Source organism: Microcebus murinus, unplaced genomic scaffold (genome assembly GCF_040939455.1).
Source record: "Microcebus murinus isolate Inina unplaced genomic scaffold, M.murinus_Inina_mat1.0 scaf026_hap2_Mmur4.0, whole genome shotgun sequence".
NCBI classification, from domain to species: Eukaryota; Metazoa; Chordata; class Mammalia; order Primates; family Cheirogaleidae; genus Microcebus; species Microcebus murinus.
Genome location: NW_027438972.1, coordinates 259,106 through 281,380, shown reverse-complemented (window position 1 = coordinate 281,380; position 22,275 = coordinate 259,106). Strand labels below are relative to the sequence as shown.

The following is a 22,275-nucleotide window of genomic DNA, read 5'->3' as shown; positions in this document are numbered from 1 at the left end:
AAGGGGACAGAACAAGAGGCAAAAAAAAAATAAATAAAAAGCAGCAGCCTGTGGCACCCGGTATTCCCAGGCGGTCTCCCATCCAAGTACTAACCAGGCCCGACCCTGCTTAGCTTCCGAGACCAGACGAGATCGGGGGCGTTCAGGGTGGTGTGGCCCTAGACGGCGGCGGAGGGCGCCCCTGCCCCGCTCAAGAAGCCGAGCCTCTCTGCGCTTTCCCGCCGCCTCCCGCCCCAGGCCCTGCGCCGGGCCGGGCCGGGCCTGTTGAGTTCGCCGGCCGGGTCCCGCGGGCTCCCAGGGACGGGGGTGATGGGCGGGGCGGGGCGGGGCGGGGCGGGGGGCTGTCTCTCTATACACACACACACACACTCACACTCACTCACACTCACACAAGATGCGCCTCCACGGCTGGACTCGCCAAGGTGGAGCCCTCCCAGCCCCCCTCGTCTCCTCGCCCGGCCTCCTTCACCTACCCGCTGCCCACCCCCAGCGCGTCGCCGCCGCTGACTGCGCACGCGCGCGCGGGTCGCTCGCCCTTTGACCCCAGCCAGGGGCCGCCCTCCCCCACAACCCCTTTCAGCTGCGCCCCCCCCCGCCCTGTGGGTGGGCTGCCGCCTATTCCCCCGGGCCAGGGCTGGGGCACAGCCAGTGTATGGGGCGTCTCCCTCTGGGGATGTGTCCCATGGGTGGGGTGGGGTGGCGTGGTTTGTGGGGCGCTGAAGAAATCAGTCCCCTCCATCTCCTTCCTCTGGAAAACGCCCAAGCCCGTGGAGAACTGCGGGCACCGCTTCGTGGGGGCCGGGACCCTCCTCTGTGTCCTCCTGTGGCCCAGTCCAAGGGGCCTGGGCCTGGCCGGGGCTGCATTGGACCCCGACCACCCTGGCGTGTGGACTCGCTAAAAATCGGCCATTAGATATTGGATTCCAGCTTCCTTGAGGTCATTTCACTAATGAGTGCACCGGAAAGAGTTTCCTAATCCATCTGTGAGGGTGGCAACTGAAAGAGAATTTGAAAGCTGACAGAATAGGCGAGGGAAGGCATAGGAGATTTCCACACCCAGCAAGGAAGACTTTCCCGAAATGGAAGAAAGAAAGGAGCAAACAGAGACACCGGTAGCCCGCCCGGAAAAGAGTCTGCCCCTTAGAGAAAGCACCCTGACCAGGTTCACCCGTGGGTGGGTGGCGAGCTAGCGGCATTCAGAAGAGCGAGGCCCGCAGTCTGTGCGGAAGACACCTGCACTCGGGGGTGTGTGGCGGCGCGATTCACAAGCAGCTCCAGATGTTAAGCCAAGGAGAAGCCAGGGAGTTCCCAACGCCCCAGGTGTCCTCAGCCCAGGACTGGGTGCTGTGGGAATGCGAAGCCCGGCTCCTTGTCTCAGAGCGGGGTTCCCAGGAGGATCAGGCTGAAGCTGGGACTTGGCCTCAAAGTGTCCCCTCGCATGGCCACCCCCTTCCCCTTCCTGCTCCTCTACTCCTGGTGCCCCTCCATCCAGGGGCCAGACCTTAAAGAGTCACCGCAAGAGAATCCTGGTCCCAAAGGAGCCTTCTGGGGGACCGGTGCTGAGAGAGGCTGTGGGCATGGCCCGCTGGGGCTCTGCCCGACCCAGGGCTGAGAGGTGCAACCTCCCAGCTCTGGGTCCCTGCAGGAAGTGTTGGCAAGCACGGGGCCAGTCCTCCAAAGGCCCAGGTGCAGGGAGCCCAGGCCAAGCAGCCTGTGGAAGAAGCCACTTGCCGTGCCACCCCGGGAACAGGACTGCAGGCCCCGGCCCTTCCCACCTCCTCCTCCTCCTCCTCCTCCCCCCCGGCCCCCCCCCCCCCCGCGACATGGCACAGGGCTCAGAGACACCTCAGACTCTTGCTACCCAAAGTGCAAAGGGCATCAGTTGCTCCTCCAACCCCCCCCCGCCCAGCAGACCACATTGTCCAGCCAGCCCCCGGGCCTCCCTGGGGTGCCCAGCACAAAAGTGCAGACACCCACCGGACCCTCAATCTCAGCTTTCGGATGTTTTCGCCACTCTAAGGACCCGCAGGCCAGCTGGGCCTTCGGGCAGGACAGAGAGCCCCGGAATCCGACGTGGAGAGCTGCGTGTACGTCCCCATCAGGAGGCGGTCCCCACCTCCGCGGCTCTCCCCTTGCGGGGAGCGGCAGCCCAGCCGGCAGCCGCAGGGCCTCAGGGAAGACACCAGGCTGGGCCCCCGCGGCACAGCGGGGGCACGTCCCCCGCACTCACGCGACTTAGGGACGGCTGCTGGAGACTGCTGCGGCCACCCTGCTGCCGGGTTTCTGGAGGGCTTCCTGGAAGCAGCGTCCACACCAAGCCCTTGGAAGGCCCAGGCGACGGAGGAGCCGGTCAGGCAGGGGCCGAGGACGGTGAGAGGCCGGGCGGGAAGGAGCATGTCAGGCAGGGGCAGAGGACGGTGACAGGCCGGGCGGGGAGGAGCCGGTCAGGCGGGGGCCCAGGACAGTGACGGGCCTGGCCGGGGAGGAGTGCGTCAGGCAGGGGCAGAGGAGACGGGCTGGGTAAGGGTTAGGGTGACAGTTAGGGCACAATTCACAATCGCAAAGACGTGGAAGCGACCCGAGTGCCCATCCATCCAGGAGTGCATCAATAAAATGTGGCGCGTGGACACCACGGAGTGCCATTCGGCTGTGAGGAGCAGCGGTGAGAGGGCACCTCTCGTGTTCTCCTGGCCAGAGCTGGAACCCGTTCCAGTAAGCCAGGTATCCCAAGAACGGACACACGAGCACCACGTGAGCGCGCTCACCAGCAAATTGGTACGAACGGATGGACACCTAAGTGGACGGAGAGGAATCACCTTCATCGGGTGGGTGTCGGGCGGGTGGGGGGAGGGGAGGGGCATACACCTCCATTAGGAATGGGGTGGGTGCGCACCCACTGGGGGATGGGCGCACTTGAAGCTCTGACCCGAGGGGGGAGGCTTGGAGAGGGCAACGCACCCGACCCTAACATTGGTACCCCCACAATACGCTGGAGCAACATGAGAGGTATATGAATAAGAACACAGGGGGGAGGGGGGCACGGGCAACACATGTCACCTGAATACTTGTACTCCCATCATCTGCTTGAAAAGAGAGAGAAAAGAAAATGCAATAATAGAGGTAAGAGACACTTTTTAAAAATCATGAATCCGAAGAGAAAAGTAAAAGGAGGCCTGTGGAGCAGGTCTGGGTGTGACTCCGGATCCCCCAACATCAGGTGCCACCACCAAAGATTCCTGCGTGTAGCCCATAGAACCCCAAAAGCAACGGGACGAGTTCTGGTCACATACTCCCTCAAAATGACATCCTGGCCTTCTTCTGGAACTCCCTCCCCTCTCAGACTCTCAAGGTATCCTCCAGCGTGTCGGTTCCCACAGAGCAGACCTTTGGTCTGAGACCTGACAGTCCAGATGCCACGCATGCTGCCGCGTGGCGGCGGTGTCGCGGCTTGGGACAAGAGGAGGCCCCACGGTGCGGGCTGGGGCGCCAGGCACCGCTGCGGGCGCTGAGGGTTGGGGTCACCCCCACCCCGGGCCGCCGCCGCGCTCCCAGAAAGGGGACAGAACAAGAGGCAAAAAAAAAATAAATAAAAAGCAGCAGCCTGTGGCACCCGGTATTCCCAGGCGGTCTCCCATCCAAGTACTAACCAGGCCCGACCCTGCTTAGCTTCCGAGACCAGACGAGATCGGGGGCGTTCAGGGTGGTGTGGCCCTAGACGGCGGCGGAGGGCGCCCCTGCCCCGCTCAAGAAGCCGAGCCTCTCTGCGCTTTCCCGCCGCCTCCCGCCCCAGGCCCTGCGCCGGGCCGGGCCGGGCCTGTTGAGTTCGCCGGCCGGGTCCCGCGGGCTCCCAGGGACGGGGGTGATGGGCGGGGCGGGGCGGGGCGGGGCGGGGGGCTGTCTCTCTATACACACACACACACACTCACACTCACTCACACTCACACAAGATGCGCCTCCACGGCTGGACTCGCCAAGGTGGAGCCCTCCCAGCCCCCCTCGTCTCCTCGCCCGGCCTCCTTCACCTACCCGCTGCCCACCCCCAGCGCGTCGCCGCCGCTGACTGCGCACGCGCGCGCGGGTCGCTCGCCCTTTGACCCCAGCCAGGGGCCGCCCTCCCCCACAACCCCTTTCAGCTGCGCCCCCCCCCGCCCTGTGGGTGGGCTGCCGCCTATTCCCCCGGGCCAGGGCTGGGGCACAGCCAGTGTATGGGGCGTCTCCCTCTGGGGATGTGTCCCATGGGTGGGGTGGGGTGGCGTGGTTTGTGGGGCGCTGAAGAAATCAGTCCCCTCCATCTCCTTCCTCTGGAAAACGCCCAAGCCCGTGGAGAACTGCGGGCACCGCTTCGTGGGGGCCGGGACCCTCCTCTGTGTCCTCCTGTGGCCCAGTCCAAGGGGCCTGGGCCTGGCCGGGGCTGCATTGGACCCCGACCACCCTGGCGTGTGGACTCGCTAAAAATCGGCCATTAGATATTGGATTCCAGCTTCCTTGAGGTCATTTCACTAATGAGTGCACCGGAAAGAGTTTCCTAATCCATCTGTGAGGGTGGCAACTGAAAGAGAATTTGAAAGCTGACAGAATAGGCGAGGGAAGGCATAGGAGATTTCCACACCCAGCAAGGAAGACTTTCCCGAAATGGAAGAAAGAAAGGAGCAAACAGAGACACCGGTAGCCCGCCCGGAAAAGAGTCTGCCCCTTAGAGAAAGCACCCTGACCAGGTTCACCCGTGGGTGGGTGGCGAGCTAGCGGCATTCAGAAGAGCGAGGCCCGCAGTCTGTGCGGAAGACACCTGCACTCGGGGGTGTGTGGCGGCGCGATTCACAAGCAGCTCCAGATGTTAAGCCAAGGAGAAGCCAGGGAGTTCCCAACGCCCCAGGTGTCCTCAGCCCACGACTGGCTGCTGGGGGAATGCGAAGCCCGGCTCCTTGTCTCAGAGCGGGGTTCCCAGGAGGATCAGGCTGAAGCTGGGACTTGGCCTCAAAGTGTCCCCTCGCATGGCCACCCCCTTCCCCTTCCTGCTCCTCTACTCCTGGTGCCCCTCCATCCAGGGGCCAGACCTTAAAGAGTCACCGCAAGAGAATCCTGGTCCCAAAGGAGCCTTCTGGGGGACCGGTGCTGAGAGAGGCTGTGGGCATGGCCCGCTGGGGCTCTGCCCGACCCAGGGCTGAGAGGTGCAACCTCCCAGCTCTGGGTCCCTGCAGGAAGTGTTGGCAAGCACGGGGCCAGTCCTCCAAAGGCCCAGGTGCAGGGAGCCCAGGCCAAGCAGCCTGTGGAAGAAGCCACTTGCCCTGCCACCCCGGGAACAGGACTGCAGGCCCCGGCCCTTCCCACCTCCTCCTCCTCCTCCTCCTCGCCCCCGGCCCCCCCCCCCCCCGCGACATGGCACAGGGCTCAGAGACACCTCAGACTCTTGCTACCCAAAGTGCAAAGGGCATCAGTTGCTCCTCCAACCCCCCCCCCGCCCAGCAGACCACATTGTCCAGCCAGCCCCCGGGCCTCCCTGGGGTGCCCAGCACAAAAGTGCAGACACCCACCGGACCCTCAATCTCAGCTTTCGGATGTTTTCGCCACTCTAAGGACCCGCAGGCCAGCTGGGCCTTCGGGCAGGACAGAGAGCCCCGGAATCCGACGTGGAGAGCTGCGTGTACGTCCCCATCAGGAGGCGGTCCCCACCTCCGCGGCTCTCCCCTTGCGGGGAGCGGCAGCCCAGCCGGCAGCCGCAGGGCCTCAGGGAAGACACCAGGCTGGGCCCCCGCGGCACAGCGGGGGCACGTCCCCCGCACTCACGCGACTTAGGGACGGCTGCTGGAGACTGCTGCGGCCACCCTGCTGCCGGGTTTCTGGAGGGCTTCCTGGAAGCAGCGTCCACACCAAGCCCTTGGAAGGCCCAGGCGACGGAGGAGCCGGTCAGGCAGGGGCCGAGGACGGTGAGAGGCCGGGCGGGAAGGAGCATGTCAGGCAGGGGCAGAGGACGGTGACAGGCCGGGCGGGGAGGAGCCGGTCAGGCGGGGGCCCAGGACAGTGACGGGCCTGGCCGGGGAGGAGTGCGTCAGGCAGGGGCAGAGGAGACGGGCTGGGTAAGGGTTAGGGTGACAGTTAGGGCACAATTCACAATCGCAAAGACGTGGAAGCGACCCGAGTGCCCATCCATCCAGGAGTGCATCAATAAAATGTGGCGCGTGGACACCACGGAGTGCCATTCGGCTGTGAGGAGCAGCGGTGAGAGGGCACCTCTCGTGTTCTCCTGGCCAGAGCTGGAACCCGTTCCAGTAAGCCAGGTATCCCAAGAACGGACACACGAGCACCACGTGAGCGCGCTCACCAGCAAATTGGTACGAACGGATGGACACCTAAGTGGACGGAGAGGAATCACCTTCATCGGGTGGGTGTCGGGCGGGTGGGGGGAGGGGAGGGGCATACACCTCCATTAGGAATGGGGTGGGTGCGCACCCACTGGGGGATGGGCGCACTTGAAGCTCTGACCCGAGGGGGGAGGCTTGGAGAGGGCAACGCACCCGACCCTAACATTGGTACCCCCACAATACGCTGGAGCAACATGAGAGGTATATGAATAAGAACACAGGGGGGAGGGGGGCACGGGCAACACATGTCACCTGAATACTTGTACTCCCATCATCTGCTTGAAAAGAGAGAGAAAAGAAAATGCAATAATAGAGGTAAGAGACACTTTTTAAAAATCATGAATCCGAAGAGAAAAGTAAAAGGAGGCCTGTGGAGCAGGTCTGGGTGTGACTCCGGATCCCCCAACATCAGGTGCCACCACCAAAGATTCCTGCGTGTAGCCCATAGAACCCCAAAAGCAACGGGACGAGTTCTGGTCACATACTCCCTCAAAATGACATCCTGGCCTTCTTCTGGAACTCCCTCCCCTCTCAGACTCTCAAGGTTTCCTCCAGCGTGTCGGTTCCCACAGAGCAGACCTTTGGTCTGAGACCTGACAGTCCAGATGCCACGCATGCTGCCGCGTGGCGGCGGTGTCGCGGCTTGGGACAAGAGGAGGCCCCACGGTGCGGGCTGGGGCGCCAGGCACCGCTGCGGGCGCTGAGGGTTGGGGTCACCCCCACCCCGGGCCGCCGCCGCGCTCCCAGAAAGGGGACAGAACAAGAGGCAAAAAAAAAAATAAATAAAAAGAAGCAGCCTGTGGCACCCGGTATTCCCAGGCGGTCTCCCATCCAAGTACTAACCAGGCCCGACCCTGCTTAGCTTCCGAGACCAGACGAGATCGGGGGCGTTCAGGGTGGTGTGGCCCTAGACGGCGGCGGAGGGCGCCCCTGCCCCGCTCAAGAAGCCGAGCCTCTCTGCGCTTTCCCGCCGCCTCCCGCCCCAGGCCCCGCGCCGGGCCGGGCCGGGCCTGTTGAGTTCGCCGGCCGGGTCCCGCGGGCTCCCAGGGACGGGGGTGATGGGCGGGGCGGGGCGGGGCGGGGCGGGGGGCTGTCTCTCTATACACACACACACACACTCACACTCACTCACACTCACACAAGATGCGCCTCCACGGCTGGACTCGCCAAGGTGGAGCCCTCCCAGCCCCCCTCGTCTCCTCGCCCGGCCTCCTTCACCTACCCGCTGCCCACCCCCAGCGCGTCGCCGCCGCTGACTGCGCACGCGCGCGCGGGTCGCTCGCCCTTTGACCCCAGCCAGGGGCCGCCCTCCCCCACAACCCCTTTCAGCTGCGCCCCCCCCCCCGCCCTGTGGGTGGGCTGCCGCCTATTCCCCCGGGCCAGGGCTGGGGCACAGCCAGTGTATGGGGCGTCTCCCTCTGGGGATGTGTCCCATGGGTGGGGTGGGGTGCCGTGGTTTGTGGGGCGCTGAAGAAATCAGTCCCCTCCATCTCCTTCCTCTGGAAAACGCCCAAGCCCGTGGAGAACTGCGGGCACCGCTTCGTGGGGGCCGGGACCCTCCTCTGTGTCCTCCTGTGGCCCAGTCCAAGGGGCCTGGGCCTGGCCGGGGCTGCATTGGACCCCGACCACCCTGGCGTGTGGACTCGCTAAAAATCGGCCATTAGATATTGGATTCCAGCTTCCTTGAGGTCATTTCACTAATGAGTGCACCGGAAAGAGTTTCCTAATCCATCTGTGAGGGTGGCAACTGAAAGAGAATTTGAAAGCTGACAGAATAGGCGAGGGAAGGCATAGGAGATTTCCACACCCAGCAAGGAAGACTTTCCCGAAATGGAAGAAAGAAAGGAGCAAACAGAGACACCGGTAGCCCGCCCGGAAAAGAGTCTGCCCCTTAGAGAAAGCACCCTGACCAGGTTCACCCGTGGGTGGGTGGCGAGCTAGCGGCATTCAGAAGAGCGAGGCCCGCAGTCTGTGCGGAAGACACCTGCACTCGGGGGTGTGTGGCGGCGCGATTCACAAGCAGCTCCAGATGTTAAGCCAAGGAGAAGCCAGGGAGTTCCCAACGCCCCAGGTGTCCTCAGCCCAGGACTGGGTGCTGTGGGAATGCGAAGCCCGGCTCCTTGTCTCAGAGCGGGGTTCCCAGGAGGATCAGGCTGAAGCTGGGACTTGGCCTCAAAGTGTCCCCTCGCATGGCCACCCCCTTCCCCTTCCTGCTCCTCTACTCCTGGTGCCCCTCCATCCAGGGGCCAGACCTTAAAGAGTCACCGCAAGAGAATCCTGGTCCCAAAGGAGCCTTCTGGGGGACCGGTGCTGAGAGAGGCTGTGGGCATGGCCCGCTGGGGCTCTGCCCGACCCAGGGCTGAGAGGTGCAACCTCCCAGCTCTGGGTCCCTGCAGGAAGTGTTGGCAAGCACGGGGCCAGTCCTCCAAAGGCCCAGGTGCAGGGAGCCCAGGCCAAGCAGCCTGTGGAAGAAGCCACTTGCCGTGCCACCCCGGGAACAGGACTGCAGGCCCCGGCCCTTCCCACCTCCTCCTCCTCCTCCTCCTCCCCCCCGCCCCCCCCCCCCCCCGCGACATGGCACAGGGCTCAGAGACACCTCAGACTCTTGCTACCCAAAGTGCAAAGGGCATCAGTTGCTCCTCCAACCCCCCCCCCCCCGCCCAGCAGACCACATTGTCCAGCCAGCCCCCGGGCCTCCCTGGGGTGCCCAGCACAAAAGTGCAGACACCCACCGGACCCTCAATCTCAGCTTTCGGATGTTTTCGCCACTCTAAGGACCCGCAGGCCAGCTGGGCCTTCGGGCAGGACAGAGAGCCCCGGAATCCGACGTGGAGAGCTGCGTGTACGTCCCCATCAGGAGGCGGTCCCCACCTCCGCGGCTCTCCCCTTGCGGGGAGCGGCAGCCCAGCCGGCAGCCGCAGGGCCTCAGGGAAGACACCAGGCTGGGCCCCCGCGGCACAGCGGGGGCACGTCCCCCGCACTCACGCGACTTAGGGACGGCTGCTGGAGACTGCTGCGGCCACCCTGCTGCCGGGTTTCTGGAGGGCTTCCTGGAAGCAGCGTCCACACCAAGCCCTTGGAAGGCCCAGGTGACGGAGGAGCCGGTCAGGCAGGGGCCGAGGACGGTGAGAGGCCGGGCGGGAAGGAGCATGTCAGGCAGGGGCAGAGGACGGTGACAGGCCGGGCGGGGAGGAGCCGGTCAGGCGGGGGCCCAGGACAGTGACGGGCCTGGCCGGGGAGGAGTGCGTCAGGCAGGGGCAGAGGAGACGGGCTGGGTAAGGGTTAGGGTGACAGTTAGGGCACAATTCACAATCGCAAAGACGTGGAAGCGACCCGAGTGCCCATCCATCCAGGAGTGCATCAATAAAATGTGGCGCGTGGACACCACGGAGTGCCATTCGGCTGTGAGGAGCAGCGGTGAGAGGGCACCTCTCGTGTTCTCCTGGCCAGAGCTGGAACCCGTTCCAGTAAGCCAGGTATCCCAAGAACGGACACACGAGCACCACGTGAGCGCGCTCACCAGCAAATTGGTACGAACGGATGGACACCTAAGTGGACGGAGAGGAATCACCTTCATCGGGTGGGTGTCGGGCGGGTGGGGGGAGGGGAGGGGCATACACCTCCATTAGGAATGGGGTGGGTGCGCACCCACTGGGGGATGGGCGCACTTGAAGCTCTGACCCGAGGGGGGAGGCTTGGAGAGGGCAACGCACCCGACCCTAACATTGGTACCCCCACAATACGCTGGAGCAACATGAGAGGTATATGAATAAGAACACAGGGGGGAGGGGGGCACGGGCAACACATGTCACCTGAATACTTGTACTCCCATCATCTGCTTGAAAAGAGAGAGAAAAGAAAATGCAATAATAGAGGTAAGAGACACTTTTTAAAAATCATGAATCCGAAGAGAAAAGTAAAAGGAGGCCTGTGGAGCAGGTCTGGGTGTGACTCCGGATCCCCCAACATCAGGTGCCACCACCAAAGATTCCTGCGTGTAGCCCATAGAACCCCAAAAGCAACGGGACGAGTTCTGGTCACATACTCCCTCAAAATGACATCCTGGCCTTCTTCTGGAACTCCCTCCCCTCTCAGACTCTCAAGGTTTCCTCCAGCGTGTCGGTTCCCACAGAGCAGACCTTTGGTCTGAGACCTGACAGTCCAGATGCCACGCATGCTGCCGCGTGGCGGCGGTGTCGCGGCTTGGGACAAGAGGAGGCCCCACGGTGCGGGCTGGGGCGCCAGGCACCGCTGCGGGCGCTGAGGGTTGGGGTCACCCCCACCCCGGGCCGCCGCCGCGCTCCCAGAAAGGGGACAGAACAAGAGGCAAAAAAAAAAATAAATAAAAAGAAGCAGCCTGTGGCACCCGGTATTCCCAGGCGGTCTCCCATCCAAGTACTAACCAGGCCCGACCCTGCTTAGCTTCCGAGACCAGACGAGATCGGGGGCGTTCAGGGTGGTGTGGCCCTAGACGGCGGCGGAGGGCGCCCCTGCCCCGCTCAAGAAGCCGAGCCTCTCTGCGCTTTCCCGCCGCCTCCCGCCCCAGGCCCCGCGCCGGGCCGGGCCGGGCCTGTTGAGTTCGCCGGCCGGGTCCCGCGGGCTCCCAGGGACGGGGGTGATGGGCGGGGCGGGGCGGGGCGGGGCGGGGGGCTGTCTCTCTATACACACACACACACACTCACACTCACTCACACTCACACAAGATGCGCCTCCACGGCTGGACTCGCCAAGGTGGAGCCCTCCCAGCCCCCCTCGTCTCCTCGCCCGGCCTCCTTCACCTACCCGCTGCCCACCCCCAGCGCGTCGCCGCCGCTGACTGCGCACGCGCGCGCGGGTCGCTCGCCCTTTGACCCCAGCCAGGGGCCGCCCTCCCCCACAACCCCTTTCAGCTGCGCCCCCCCCCGCCCTGTGGGTGGGCTGCCGCCTATTCCCCCGGGCCAGGGCTGGGGCACAGCCAGTGTATGGGGCGTCTCCCTCTGGGGATGTGTCCCATGGGTGGGGTGGGGTGGCGTGGTTTGTGGGGCGCTGAAGAAATCAGTCCCCTCCATCTCCTTCCTCTGGAAAACGCCCAAGCCCGTGGAGAACTGCGGGCACCGCTTCGTGGGGGCCGGGACCCTCCTCTGTGTCCTCCTGTGGCCCAGTCCAAGGGGCCTGGGCCTGGCCGGGGCTGCATTGGACCCCGACCACCCTGGCGTGTGGACTCGCTAAAAATCGGCCATTAGATATTGGATTCCAGCTTCCTTGAGGTCATTTCACTAATGAGTGCACCGGAAAGAGTTTCCTAATCCATCTGTGAGGGTGGCAACTGAAAGAGAATTTGAAAGCTGACAGAATAGGCGAGGGAAGGCATAGGAGATTTCCACACCCAGCAAGGAAGACTTTCCCGAAATGGAAGAAAGAAAGGAGCAAACAGAGACACCGGTAGCCCGCCCGGAAAAGAGTCTGCCCCTTAGAGAAAGCACCCTGACCAGGTTCACCCGTGGGTGGGTGGCGAGCTAGCGGCATTCAGAAGAGCGAGGCCCGCAGTCTGTGCGGAAGACACCTGCACTCGGGGGTGTGTGGCGGCGCGATTCACAAGCAGCTCCAGATGTTAAGCCAAGGAGAAGCCAGGGAGTTCCCAACGCCCCAGGTGTCCTCAGCCCACGACTGGCTGCTGGGGGAATGCGAAGCCCGGCTCCTTGTCTCAGAGCGGGGTTCCCAGGAGGATCAGGCTGAAGCTGGGACTTGGCCTCAAAGTGTCCCCTCGCATGGCCACCCCCTTCCCCTTCCTGCTCCTCTACTCCTGGTGCCCCTCCATCCAGGGGCCAGACCTTAAAGAGTCACCGCAAGAGAATCCTGGTCCCAAAGGAGCCTTCTGGGGGACCGGTGCTGAGAGAGGCTGTGGGCATGGCCCGCTGGGGCTCTGCCCGACCCAGGGCTGAGAGGTGCAACCTCCCAGCTCTGGGTCCCTGCAGGAAGTGTTGGCAAGCACGGGGCCAGTCCTCCAAAGGCCCAGGTGCAGGGAGCCCAGGCCAAGCAGCCTGTGGAAGAAGCCACTTGCCCTGCCACCCCGGGAACAGGACTGCAGGCCCCGGCCCTTCCCACCTCCTCCTCCTCCTCCTCCTCGCCCCCGGCCCCCCCCCCCCCCGCGACATGGCACAGGGCTCAGAGACACCTCAGACTCTTGCTACCCAAAGTGCAAAGGGCATCAGTTGCTCCTCCAACCCCCCCCCCGCCCAGCAGACCACATTGTCCAGCCAGCCCCCGGGCCTCCCTGGGGTGCCCAGCACAAAAGTGCAGACACCCACCGGACCCTCAATCTCAGCTTTCGGATGTTTTCGCCACTCTAAGGACCCGCAGGCCAGCTGGGCCTTCGGGCAGGACAGAGAGCCCCGGAATCCGACGTGGAGAGCTGCGTGTACGTCCCCATCAGGAGGCGGTCCCCACCTCCGCGGCTCTCCCCTTGCGGGGAGCGGCAGCCCAGCCGGCAGCCGCAGGGCCTCAGGGAAGACACCAGGCTGGGCCCCCGCGGCACAGCGGGGGCACGTCCCCCGCACTCACGCGACTTAGGGACGGCTGCTGGAGACTGCTGCGGCCACCCTGCTGCCGGGTTTCTGGAGGGCTTCCTGGAAGCAGCGTCCACACCAAGCCCTTGGAAGGCCCAGGCGACGGAGGAGCCGGTCAGGCAGGGGCCGAGGACGGTGAGAGGCCGGGCGGGAAGGAGCATGTCAGGCAGGGGCAGAGGACGGTGACAGGCCGGGCGGGGAGGAGCCGGTCAGGCGGGGGCCCAGGACAGTGACGGGCCTGGCCGGGGAGGAGTGCGTCAGGCAGGGGCAGAGGAGACGGGCTGGGTAAGGGTTAGGGTGACAGTTAGGGCACAATTCACAATCGCAAAGACGTGGAAGCGACCCGAGTGCCCATCCATCCAGGAGTGCATCAATAAAATGTGGCGCGTGGACACCACGGAGTGCCATTCGGCTGTGAGGAGCAGCGGTGAGAGGGCACCTCTCGTGTTCTCCTGGCCAGAGCTGGAACCCGTTCCAGTAAGCCAGGTATCCCAAGAACGGACACACGAGCACCACGTGAGCGCGCTCACCAGCAAATTGGTACGAACGGATGGACACCTAAGTGGACGGAGAGGAATCACCTTCATCGGGTGGGTGTCGGGCGGGTGGGGGGAGGGGAGGGGCATACACCTCCATTAGGAATGGGGTGGGTGCGCACCCACTGGGGGATGGGCGCACTTGAAGCTCTGACCCGAGGGGGGAGGCTTGGAGAGGGCAACGCACCCGACCCTAACATTGTACCCCCACAATACGCTGGAGCAACATGAGAGGTATATGAATAAGAACACAGGGGGGAGGGGGGCACGGGCAACACATGTCACCTGAATACTTGTACTCCCATCATCTGCTTGAAAAGAGAGAGAAAAGAAAATGCAATAATAGAGGTAAGAGACACTTTTTAAAAAATCATGAATCCGAAGAGAAAAGTAAAAGGAGGCCTGTGGAGCAGGTCTGGGTGTGACTCCGGATCCCCCAACATCAGGTGCCACCACCAAAGATTCCTGCGTGTAGCCCATAGAACCCCAAAAGCAACGGGACGAGTTCTGGTCACATACTCCCTCAAAATGACATCCTGGCCTTCTTCTGGAACTCCCTCCCCTCTCAGACTCTCAAGGTATCCTCCAGCGTGTCGGTTCCCACAGAGCAGACCTTTGGTCTGAGACCTGACAGTCCAGATGCCACGCATGCTGCCGCGTGGCGGCGGTGTCGCGGCTTGGGACAAGAGGAGGCCCCACGGTGCGGGCTGGGGCGCCAGGCACCGCTGCGGGCGCTGAGGGTTGGGGTCACCCCCACCCCGGGCCGCCGCCGCGCTCCCAGAAAGGGGACAGAACAAGAGGCAAAAAAAAAATAAATAAAAAGCAGCAGCCTGTGGCACCCGGTATTCCCAGGCGGTCTCCCATCCAAGTACTAACCAGGCCCGACCCTGCTTAGCTTCCGAGACCAGACGAGATCGGGGGCGTTCAGGGTGGTGTGGCCCTAGACGGCGGCGGAGGGCGCCCCTGCCCCGCTCAAGAAGCCGAGCCTCTCTGCGCTTTCCCGCCGCCTCCCGCCCCAGGCCCCGCGCCGGGCCGGGCCGGGCCTGTTGAGTTCGCCGGCCGGGTCCCGCGGGCTCCCAGGGACGGGGGTGATGGGCGGGGCGGGGCGGGGCGGGGCGGGGGGCTGTCTCTCTATACACACACACACACACTCACACTCACTCACACTCACACAAGATGCGCCTCCACGGCTGGACTCGCCAAGGTGGAGCCCTCCCAGCCCCCCTCGTCTCCTCGCCCGGCCTCCTTCACCTACCCGCTGCCCACCCCCAGCGCGTCGCCGCCGCTGACTGCGCACGCGCGCGCGGGTCGCTCGCCCTTTGACCCCAGCCAGGGGCCGCCCTCCCCCACAACCCCTTTTAGCTGCGCCCCCCCCCGCCCTGTGGGTGGGCTGCCGCCTATTCCCCCGGGCCAGGGCTGGGGCACAGCCAGTGTATGGGGCGTCTCCCTCTGGGGATGTGTCCCATGGGTGGGGTGGGGTGGCGTGGTTTGTGGGGCGCTGAAGAAATCAGTCCCCTCCATCTCCTTCCTCTGGAAAACGCCCAAGCCCGTGGAGAACTGCGGGCACCGCTTCGTGGGGGCCGGGACCCTCCTCTGTGTCCTCCTGTGGCCCAGTCCAAGGGGCCTGGGCCTGGCCGGGGCTGCATTGGACCCCGACCACCCTGGCGTGTGGACTCGCTAAAAATCGGCCATTAGATATTGGATTCCAGCTTCCTTGAGGTCATTTCACTAATGAGTGCACCGGAAAGAGTTTCCTAATCCATCTGTGAGGGTGGCAACTGAAAGAGAATTTGAAAGCTGACAGAATAGGCGAGGGAAGGCATAGGAGATTTCCACACCCAGCAAGGAAGACTTTCCCGAAATGGAAGAAAGAAAGGAGCAAACAGAGACACCGGTAGCCCGCCCGGAAAAGAGTCTGCCCCTTAGAGAAAGCACCCTGACCAGGTTCACCCGTGGGTGGGTGGCGAGCTAGCGGCATTCAGAAGAGCGAGGCCCGCAGTCTGTGCGGAAGACACCTGCACTCGGGGGTGTGTGGCGGCGCGATTCACAAGCAGCTCCAGATGTTAAGCCAAGGAGAAGCCAGGGAGTTCCCAACGCCCCAGGTGTCCTCAGCCCACGACTGGCTGCTGGGGGAATGCGAAGCCCGGCTCCTTGTCTCAGAGCGGGGTTCCCAGGAGGATCAGGCTGAAGCTGGGACTTGGCCTCAAAGTGTCCCCTCGCATGGCCACCCCCTTCCCCTTCCTGCTCCTCTACTCCTGGTGCCCCTCCATCCAGGGGCCAGACCTTAAAGAGTCACCGCAAGAGAATCCTGGTCCCAAAGGAGCCTTCTGGGGGACCGGTGCTGAGAGAGGCTGTGGGCATGGCCCGCTGGGGCTCTGCCCGACCCAGGGCTGAGAGGTGCAACCTCCCAGCTCTGGGTCCCTGCAGGAAGTGTTGGCAAGCACGGGGCCAGTCCTCCAAAGGCCCAGGTGCAGGGAGCCCAGGCCAAGCAGCCTGTGGAAGAAGCCACTTGCCCTGCCACCCCGGGAACAGGACTGCAGGCCCCGGCCCTTCCCACCTCCTCCTCCTCCTCCTCCTCGCCCCCGGCCCCCCCCCCCCCCGCGACATGGCACAGGGCTCAGAGACACCTCAGACTCTTGCTACCCAAAGTGCAAAGGGCATCAGTTGCTCCTCCAACCCCCCCCCCGCCCAGCAGACCACATTGTCCAGCCAGCCCCCGGGCCTCCCTGGGGTGCCCAGCACAAAAGTGCAGACACCCACCGGACCCTCAATCTCAGCTTTCGGATGTTTTCGCCACTCTAAGGACCCGCAGGCCAGCTGGGCCTTCGGGCAGGACAGAGAGCCCCGGAATCCGACGTGGAGAGCTGCGTGTACGTCCCCATCAGGAGGCGGTCCCCACCTCCGCGGCTCTCCCCTTGCGGGGAGCGGCAGCCCAGCCGGCAGCCGCAGGGCCTCAGGGAAGACACCAGGCTGGGCCCCCGCGGCACAGCGGGGGCACGTCCCCCGCACTCACGCGACTTAGGGACGGCTGCTGGAGACTGCTGCGGCCACCCTGCTGCCGGGTTTCTGGAGGGCTTCCTGGAAGCAGCGTCCACACCAAGCCCTTGGAAGGCCCAGGTGACGGAGGAGCCGGTCAGGCAGGGGCCGAGGACGGTGAGAGGCCGGGCGGGAAGGAGCATGTCAGGCAGGGGCAGAGGACGGTGACAGGCCGGGCGGGGAGGAGCCGGTCAGGCGGGGGCCCAGGACAGTGACGGGCCTGGCCGGGGAGGAGTGCGTCAGGCAGGGGCAGAGGAGACGGGCTGGGTAAGGGTTAGGGTGACAGTTAGGGCACAATTCACAATCGCAAAGACGTGGAAGCGACCCGAGTGCCCATCCATCCAGGAGTGCATCAATAAAATGTGGCGCGTGGACACCACGGAGTGCCATTCGGCTGTGAGGAGCAGCGGTGAGAGGGCACCTCTCGTGTTCTCCTGGCCAGAGCTGGAACCCGTTCCAGTAAGCCAGGTATCCCAAGAACGGACACACGAGCACCACGTGAGCGCGCTCACCAGCAAATTGGTACGAACGGATGGACACCTAAGTGGACGGAGAGGAATCACCTTCATCGGGTGGGTGTCGGGCGGGTGGGGGGAGGGGAGGGGCATACACCTCCATTAGGAATGGGGTGGGTGCGCACCCACTGGGGGATGGGCGCACTTGAAGCTCTGACCCGAGGGGGGAGGCTTGGAGAGGGCAACGCACCCGACCCTAACATTGGTACCCCCACAATACGCTGGAGCAACATGAGAGGTATATGAATAAGAACACAGGGGGGAGGGGGGCACGGGCAACACATGTCACCTGAATACTTGTACTCCCATCATCTGCTTGAAAAGAGAGAGAAAAGAAAATGCAATAATAGAGGTAAGAGACACTTTTTAAAAATCATGAATCCGAAGAGAAAAGTAAAAGGAGGCCTGTGGAGCAGGTCTGGGTGTGACTCCGGATCCCCCAACATCAGGTGCCACCACCAAAGATTCCTGCGTGTAGCCCATAGAACCCCAAAAGCAACGGGACGAGTTCTGGTCACATACTCCCTCAAAATGACATCCTGGCCTTCTTCTGGAACTCCCTCCCCTCTCAGACTCTCAAGGTATCCTCCAGCGTGTCGGTTCCCACAGAGCAGACCTTTGGTCTGAGACCTGACAGTCCAGATGCCACGCATGCTGCCGCGTGGCGGCGGTGTCGCGGCTTGGGACAAGAGGAGGCCCCACGGTGCGGGCTGGGGCGCCAGGCACCGCTGCGGGCGCTGAGGGTTGGGGTCACCCCCACCCCGGGCCGCCGCCGCGCTCCCAGAAAGGGGACAGAACAAGAGGCAAAAAAAAAATAAATAAAAAGCAGCAGCCTGTGGCACCCGGTATTCCCAGGCGGTCTCCCATCCAAGTACTAACCAGGCCCGACCCTGCTTAGCTTCCGAGACCAGACGAGATCGGGGGCGTTCAGGGTGGTGTGGCCCTAGACGGCGGCGGAGGGCGCCCCTGCCCCGCTCAAGAAGCCGAGCCTCTCTGCGCTTTCCCGCCGCCTCCCGCCCCAGGCCCCGCGCCGGGCCGGGCCGGGCCTGTTGAGTTCGCCGGCCGGGTCCCGCGGGCTCCCAGGGACGGGGGTGATGGGCGGGGCGGGGCGGGGCGGGGCGGGGGGCTGTCTCTCTATACACACACACACACACTCACACTCACTCACACTCACACAAGATGCGCCTCCACGGCTGGACTCGCCAAGGTGGAGCCCTCCCAGCCCCCCTCGTCTCCTCGCCCGGCCTCCTTCACCTACCCGCTGCCCACCCCCAGCGCGTCGCCGCCGCTGACTGCGCACGCGCGCGCGGGTCGCTCGCCCTTTGACCCCAGCCAGGGGCCGCCCTCCCCCACAACCCCTTTCAGCTGCGCCCCCCCCCGCCCTGTGGGTGGGCTGCCGCCTATTCCCCCGGGCCAGGGCTGGGGCACAGCCAGTGTATGGGGCGTCTCCCTCTGGGGATGTGTCCCATGGGTGGGGTGGGGTGGCGTGGTTTGTGGGGCGCTGAAGAAATCAGTCCCCTCCATCTCCTTCCTCTGGAAAACGCCCAAGCCCGTGGAGAACTGCGGGCACCGCTTCGTGGGGGCCGGGACCCTCCTCTGTGTCCTCCTGTGGCCCAGTCCAAGGGGCCTGGGCCTGGCCGGGGCTGCATTGGACCCCGACCACCCTGGCGTGTGGACTCGCTAAAAATCGGCCATTAGATATTGGATTCCAGCTTCCTTGAGGTCATTTCACTAATGAGTGCACCGGAAAGAGTTTCCTAATCCATCTGTGAGGGTGGCAACTGAAAGAGAATTTGAAAGCTGACAGAATAGGCGAGGGAAGGCATAGGAGATTTCCACACCCAGCAAGGAAGACTTTCCCGAAATGGAAGAAAGAAAGGAGCAAACAGAGACACCGGTAGCCCGCCCGGAAAAGAGTCTGCCCCTTAGAGAAAGCACCCTGACCAGGTTCACCCGTGGGTGGGTGGCGAGCTAGCGGCATTCAGAAGAGCGAGGCCCGCAGTCTGTGCGGAAGACACCTGCACTCGGGGGTGTGTGGCGGCGCGATTCACAAGCAGCTCCAGATGTTAAGCCAAGGAGAAGCCAGGGAGTTCCCAACGCCCCAGGTGTCCTCAGCCCACGACTGGCTGCTGGGGGAATGCGAAGCCCGGCTCCTTGTCTCAGAGCGGGGTTCCCAGGAGGATCAGGCTGAAGCTGGGACTTGGCCTCAAAGTGTCCCCTCGCATGGCCACCCCCTTCCCCTTCCTGCTCCTCTACTCCTGGTGCCCCTCCATCCAGGGGCCAGACCTTAAAGAGTCACCGCAAGAGAATCCTGGTCCCAAAGGAGCCTTCTGGGGGACCGGTGCTGAGAGAGGCTGTGGGCATGGCCCGCTGGGGCTCTGCCCGACCCAGGGCTGAGAGGTGCAACCTCCCAGCTCTGGGTCCCTGCAGGAAGTGTTGGCAAGCACGGGGCCAGTCCTCCAAAGGCCCAGGTGCAGGGAGCCCAGGCCAAGCAGCCTGTGGAAGAAGCCACTTGCCCTGCCACCCCGGGAACAGGACTGCAGGCCCCGGCCCTTCCCACCTCCTCCTCCTCCTCCTCCTCGCCCCCGGCCCCCCCCCCCCCCCCCCCGCGACATGGCACAGGGCTCAGAGACACCTCAGACTCTTGCTACCCAAAGTGCAAAGGGCATCAGTTGCTCCTCCAACCCCCCCCCCGCCCAGCAGACCACATTGTCCAGCCAGCCCCCGGGCCTCCCTGGGGTGCCCAGCACAAAAGTGCAGACACCCACCGGACCCTCAATCTCAGCTTTCGGATGTTTTCGCCACTCTAAGGACCCGCAGGCCAGCTGGGCCTTCGGGCAGGACAGAGAGCCCCGGAATCCGACGTGGAGAGCTGCGTGTACGTCCCCATCAGGAGGCGGTCCCCACCTCCGCGGCTCTCCCCTTGCGGGGAGCGGCAGCCCAGCCGGCAGCCGCAGGGCCTCAGGGAAGACACCAGGCTGGGCCCCCGCGGCACAGCGGGGGCACGTCCCCCGCACTCACGCGACTTAGGGACGGCTGCTGGAGACTGCTGCGGCCACCCTGCTGCCGGGTTTCTGGAGGGCTTCCTGGAAGCAGCGTCCACACCAAGCCCTTGGAAGGCCCAGGTGACGGAGGAGCCGGTCAGGCAGGGGCCGAGGACGGTGAGAGGCCGGGCGGGAAGGAGCATGTCAGGCAGGGGCAGAGGACGGTGACAGGCCGGGCGGGGAGGAGCCGGTCAGGCGGGGGCCCAGGACAGTGACGGGCCTGGCCGGGGAGGAGTGCGTCAGGCAGGGGCAGAGGAGACGGGCTGGGTAAGGGTTAGGGTGACAGTTAGGGCACAATTCACAATCGCAAAGACGTGGAAGCGACCCGAGTGCCCATCCATCCAGGAGTGCATCAATAAAATGTGGCGCGTGGACACCACGGAGTGCCATTCGGCTGTGAGGAGCAGCGGTGAGAGGGCACCTCTCGTGTTCTCCTGGCCAGAGCTGGAACCCGTTCCAGTAAGCCAGGTATCCCAAGAACGGACACACGAGCACCACGTGAGCGCGCTCACCAGCAAATTGGTACGAACGGATGGACACCTAAGTGGACGGAGAGGAATCACCTTCATCGGGTGGGTGTCGGGCGGGTGGGGGGAGGGGAGGGGCATACACCTCCATTAGGAATGGGGTGGGTGCGCACCCACTGGGGGATGGGCGCACTTGAAGCTCTGACCCGAGGGGGGAGGCTTGGAGAGGGCAACGCACCCGACCCTAACATTGGTACCCCCACAATACGCTGGAGCAACATGAGAGGTATATGAATAAGAACACAGGGGGGAGGGGGGCACGGGCAACACATGTCACCTGAATACTTGTACTCCCATCATCTGCTTGAAAAGAGAGAGAAAAGAAAATGCAATAATAGAGGTAAGAGACACTTTTTAAAAATCATGAATCCGAAGAGAAAAGTAAAAGGAGGCCTGTGGAGCAGGTCTGGGTGTGACTCCGGATCCCCCAACATCAGGTGCCACCACCAAAGATTCCTGCGTGTAGCCCATAGAACCCCAAAAGCAACGGGACGAGTTCTGGTCACATACTCCCTCAAAATGACATCCTGGCCTTCTTCTGGAACTCCCTCCCCTCTCAGACTCTCAAGGTATCCTCCAGCGTGTCGGTTCCCACAGAGCAGACCTTTGGTCTGAGACCTGACAGTCCAGATGCCACGCATGCTGCCGCGTGGCGGCGGTGTCGCGGCTTGGGACAAGAGGAGGCCCCACGGTGCGGGCTGGGGCGCCAGGCACCGCTGCGGGCGCTGAGGGTTGGGGTCACCCCCACCCCGGGCCGCCGCCGCGCTCCCAGAAAGGGGACAGAACAAGAGGCAAAAAAAAAATAAATAAAAAGCAGCAGCCTGTGGCACCCGGTATTCCCAGGCGGTCTCCCATCCAAGTACTAACCAGGCCCGACCCTGCTTAGCTTCCGAGACCAGACGAGATCGGGGGCGTTCAGGGTGGTGTGGCCCTAGACGGCGGCGGAGGGCGCCCCTGCCCCGCTCAAGAAGCCGAGCCTCTCTGCGCTTTCCCGCCGCCTCCCGCCCCAGGCCCCGCGCCGGGCCGGGCCGGGCCTGTTGAGTTCGCCGGCCGGGTCCCGCGGGCTCCCAGGGACGGGGGTGATGGGCGGGGCGGGGCGGGGCGGGGCGGGGGGCTGTCTCTCTATACACACACACACACACTCACACTCACTCACACTCACACAAGATGCGCCTCCACGGCTGGACTCGCCAAGGTGGAGCCCTCCCAGCCCCCCTCGTCTCCTCGCCCGGCCTCCTTCACCTACCCGCTGCCCACCCCCAGCGCGTCGCCGCCGCTGACTGCGCACGCGCGCGCGGGTCGCTCGCCCTTTGACCCCAGCCAGGGGCCGCCCTCCCCCACAACCCCTTTCAGCTGCGCCCCCCCCCCGCCCTGTGGGTGGGCTGCCGCCTATTCCCCCGGGCCAGGGCTGGGGCACAGCCAGTGTATGGGGCGTCTCCCTCTGGGGATGTGTCCCATGGGTGGGGTGGGGTGGCGTGGTTTGTGGGGCGCTGAAGAAATCAGTCCCCTCCATCTCCTTCCTCTGGAAAACGCCCAAGCCCGTGGAGAACTGCGGGCACCGCTTCGTGGGGGCCGGGACCCTCCTCTGTGTCCTCCTGTGGCCCAGTCCAAGGGGCCTGGGCCTGGCCGGGGCTGCATTGGACCCCGACCACCCTGGCGTGTGGACTCGCTAAAAATCGGCCATTAGATATTGGATTCCAGCTTCCTTGAGGT

The 22,275-nt window shown here is 64.1% G+C and overlaps 7 non-coding genes across 7 annotated transcripts; all 7 read right to left on the bottom strand.

Annotated features, from left to right (window-relative positions):
• Positions 1-45: 45 nt before the first annotated feature.
• Positions 46-164, bottom strand: LOC142868130 (5S ribosomal RNA). Its single transcript, XR_012917239.1, has one exon. It is a non-coding gene; the product is annotated as a 5S ribosomal RNA (ribosomal RNA).
• A 3,434-nt stretch (positions 165-3,598) lies between these two features.
• LOC142868129 (5S ribosomal RNA) lies at positions 3,599-3,717 on the bottom strand. The gene has a single exon (XR_012917238.1). It is a non-coding gene; the product is annotated as a 5S ribosomal RNA (ribosomal RNA).
• Positions 3,718-7,153: 3,436 nt separating this feature from the next.
• LOC142868128 (5S ribosomal RNA) lies at positions 7,154-7,272 on the bottom strand. The gene has a single exon (XR_012917237.1). It is a non-coding gene; the product is annotated as a 5S ribosomal RNA (ribosomal RNA).
• Positions 7,273-10,713: 3,441 nt separating this feature from the next.
• On the bottom strand, positions 10,714-10,832 carry LOC142868127 (5S ribosomal RNA). The gene has a single exon (XR_012917236.1). It is a non-coding gene; the product is annotated as a 5S ribosomal RNA (ribosomal RNA).
• A 3,435-nt stretch (positions 10,833-14,267) lies between these two features.
• On the bottom strand, positions 14,268-14,386 carry LOC142868126 (5S ribosomal RNA). The gene has a single exon (XR_012917235.1). It is a non-coding gene; the product is annotated as a 5S ribosomal RNA (ribosomal RNA).
• Positions 14,387-17,821: 3,435 nt separating this feature from the next.
• Positions 17,822-17,940, bottom strand: LOC142868124 (5S ribosomal RNA). The gene has a single exon (XR_012917233.1). It is a non-coding gene; the product is annotated as a 5S ribosomal RNA (ribosomal RNA).
• Positions 17,941-21,380: 3,440 nt separating this feature from the next.
• On the bottom strand, positions 21,381-21,499 carry LOC142868123 (5S ribosomal RNA). The gene has a single exon (XR_012917232.1). It is a non-coding gene; the product is annotated as a 5S ribosomal RNA (ribosomal RNA).
• Between the last annotated feature and the right edge of the window lie 776 nt (positions 21,500-22,275).